Source organism: Cyprinodon variegatus, unplaced genomic scaffold (assembly GCF_000732505.1).
Source record: "Cyprinodon variegatus isolate N-32 unplaced genomic scaffold, C_variegatus-1.0 Scaffold53, whole genome shotgun sequence".
NCBI classification, from domain to species: domain Eukaryota; kingdom Metazoa; phylum Chordata; class Actinopteri; order Cyprinodontiformes; family Cyprinodontidae; genus Cyprinodon; species Cyprinodon variegatus.
In genome coordinates this window covers 1,335,446-1,338,902 of record NW_015150506.1, presented here as the reverse complement: position 1 = coordinate 1,338,902, position 3,457 = coordinate 1,335,446, and the positions used below count along the sequence as shown (strand labels likewise).

At 40.9% G+C, this 3,457-nt stretch overlaps 1 long non-coding RNA gene across 1 annotated transcript; it reads right to left on the bottom strand.

The window, feature by feature from the left end:
• Nucleotides 1-416: 416 nt before the first annotated feature.
• On the bottom strand, nucleotides 417-1,509 carry LOC107082423. Its single transcript, XR_001481136.1, has 3 exons — nucleotides 1,374-1,509; nucleotides 1,220-1,266; nucleotides 417-647 (listed from the first exon to the last, which is right to left on the bottom strand). It is a non-coding gene; the product is annotated as an uncharacterized LOC107082423 (long non-coding RNA).
• Nucleotides 1,510-3,457: the final 1,948 nt, after the last annotated feature.

The following is a 3,457-nucleotide window of genomic DNA, read 5'->3' as shown; positions in this document are numbered from 1 at the left end:
GAAAAATTTGTGCGTTTAGGCCAGGGTTTGACTTCGTGTGGACGGGGCCTAAAACTGCTGGAAAATTAGTAATGTTTGGGAAAAAAAAGTTCACAAAAAGTGGTTTTCATATTATTTAATCAAGTAATAATGGAAGAATATTCCCTCCATAGAAGTATTGATGTTATGCGGGGGGCAAACCGAACCAAAATGCCAGCTCAGAACAGAAGGACCAGGTATTAAAGATGGACAAACTGATTTCTCAGAAAGTTGATTGAATCAGAGTAAGTGGCGCCGGTGTCTAAGGCAGGAACCTCTGCAGGTGGAGAGAGCAGGTTAGTGAACACGTCTCTCTGGAAGTGAATGATCATGAATCTGCAAACCACTAACCTGGTCCTATAGTTCAGTCTGAATAGAGAGATAGTGAAGGATTCCTGCAGGCTGGCTGCCAGCGAGGTGCAATGGTCGCCACACAGAGAGTCCCAGGCACTGATGTATCAAAGGTTGGAGGTCAAGCTGGAGATCAGAGTCGGTGGTCAATTGTCAGAGATCTGGGGAGGTTCTGATGGAAAATCCAGGACGGAGTCGGGTCCCAGTTCCAGGTACAGTACACAATGTGGCTGACTGGCTGCAAGAGGCCAATCAGATTGAGTGGTCGGGAACCCGTTCTATTGTCACAGAGGCATGGAGAGATCAGGCAGGAGTCAGAAGACAGGTCAGGCAAACAGATCAGATGGGAACAGGAAGGCTCAGAGGTGGAGAGGCAGAACAGGTCAGGATAGAACACAAGAATACTGGAGTTTCATCAACAGCTTAGAATAATCTGGCACTGATGACTGGTTAAATAAAGACTAATGCAGGTGGATCAGATGAGCGGGTAATGAGAAGCGGGCAGAGCTAAGCAGGTGTGTGAAATTAGCGATCAGGCAAGGCATCAGTGCTGAGATCATGACGCAATATTCAGAGTGTATGAAATGGTTCGGGTCATATGTTTGGTCAGAGCTCTGACATCATGGAAATTAAAATAGTTGCATGAACATTTTTCAAAGGTTGTTATTTTATTGTTAATATTTTTCCCAAATAATATAGCCTACACATTTTCGTTCTGCAACCTCTTAAAGATCATTATAAGCTGCCACCCAACCTGCATGAATCTGAGTCAAGGAAAAGAAAATCTTTTAAAGGTATTTAGGCTTTGTTTATGATCAGAGGGTTGAGCTCCCGCAGTTCTAGCGATTACCTCATGCCCCAGTGGGTTCAAACTTCTTTATTCCCTGGTCTGCATATCTGTCAAAGTTAGGAGATCAAGAGAGTGATCAGAAAACGGCAGCTCATCTCATCTGTAATTTGATGATAAAATGGAGGCGAATGAAAGGGGAGAATAGGGAGCATACCTGGGAGCGTTGAGAGTGTGATGGTTGCTTCATGACCGCTCCTCTTGCCCTTAGTGTAACATTCAGGGAAGAGTGTCCCTTTGTTATCGCCCCCCTTTTCCCTGGCAATTATCACAAACTCCACTTCCCCTGCCCTGCGGATCCCAGAGAACTGAGCGGCCGGAGCGGGAGAATAGCTACATTTATAATTTTTTTTCTTCTCTTTCCATAGATTAATTTTCTAGGAAGCCCTGTCACTGCTGTATGGGGAAGCGAACGGAGAGGGGGGGGAAAAAGAGTGTAAAAGGAGAGAAATGGAGGGGGGGGAGTGGTGGAGGGATTGGGGCTACATTGCCCAAGCCTTCTCGCTGCTCCCCCCCCCCTTTTTTTTTTTTTTTTTTTGACAGATCATTTTCCATGCAGGGGTATCAGGGGGTCTGGCCGATAATTGGCATGCAGATTGCAGCTGATGGCGTCCCGCTACAGAAGAAAAGAACTGGCTAGTTAGAATAATGAGCCAGCCTGCCTGATGGATGGGCGAGAGAGGAGGTCATACAAAATATTTCAGACACAATTCCAAACCACCCCACCTCCCTCCCCTCAATACCTGCACCTCCCATTTTAAGTTTTCTATTTTTCACAAAGCCCTGATATTGCATTATTTCCTTTCTAGGGTAATGAAAGCATCCTATCTCCCTCCTTCTCCCCCTTCTGCTCTTATTTCAACATTTTTTTTTCCTTTTCACTCGCTCGCCGAGTTTCTTTTCTTGCTTTTCGTTAGATACCTCTGGATGACAGTACAGTTTTGATGTCACAGCTCATTAGGAGCCCGGCACCCTTTTGAGACTCAAGTGTTTTAATTACAGTAAAGGAGTTAATTACTGGCCTCTCAGAGGATTTCACTGTCTCGTTCTTTATTAGCTGCAAGACAAGTTTGAAGCACAAGGATGGAGCTAAAACAAAGAATAACTGTGACATGGTTGTAGATGTACTGTGGTGCATGCATTTTTAACATTAAGAAAAACAAATGATCCTGCACTTAAAACCCGTCCAAAACACAAGCTGAGGAATCAAGACGGATGTGAGGAGCAAGTAAACTTCAATCAGTGTGAAAGAAAGTGAGAGAGAGCAAGACTTTGAGGAGATAACATCAAGGCTAAACTCAGTAAAAAATGTTATTTACCATTAAATTACAGAACTGGCTGGTTTTTAAAGGCAGTTCTTGGCAGGAAGGGGCCTTTTTTTATTTTTATTTTATATAAGGCGAGCCACAAAGGTACGACTGAAGCTTAAAGCTGATATAATTTCTAAATAATCTCTAAAATAAGAGGAATTATTAAATTGATCCGAGGGCCAAATTAGTTACGATCTCTTCTGTTTCTCTTACATCATCATAAGAAATGTATTTAGTATTTGAACTTATATTAAGTAGTTAGATAAAATTATGCACTGATTAAATTAGTATTTGAAGCGTTAAAAAATACAATTACGTATTATCCACCTCTATGAGATAACAGAGTTGTTGTTTTTTTCCCAAGATTTTAAGTATAATTTTATTTAATTTTAAAAAGCAGTTATTTTAGAAAGAAAATGACCTGTTATAATTTTTGTATTGTGCAGGATTCTGGAAAAATGTCATGATTTACTAAGGTTCAGACCCAAATGCAGAAGACCAAACAGGGAGACCAGGGAAAAGGTTTAACAGGTTTATTTGGAGAGATAATTCAGAGAGAAGTGTTGCTCTGAACGCAGCTCAACCAGAAGTTTCCAGAGAAGTTGTTTAATCCTTGACTCCAGTCCAGGGTTCCCACAGGTCCTTAAAAGTCTTAAAAGGCATTGAATTCTTCAAAATAAAATTAAGGCCTTAATTGGTATTAAAATGTCTTCAATCAGTCTTTCGTAGGTCTTAATTAAAAAAAAATCATAAATAGGATTATATTTATTACGATTAATTTTTGTAGTCTTAATAAAACATTGAAATTGAATTTTTTTTTTTTTTTATTTAAAAAAAATAACGGCTCTCCATTATTGGTTCCGTCCCGATAGCGGAACCAATAAAGCGTTGTTGCGGCCGGGACATTTGGGAGATGCACCATTAACTTTTT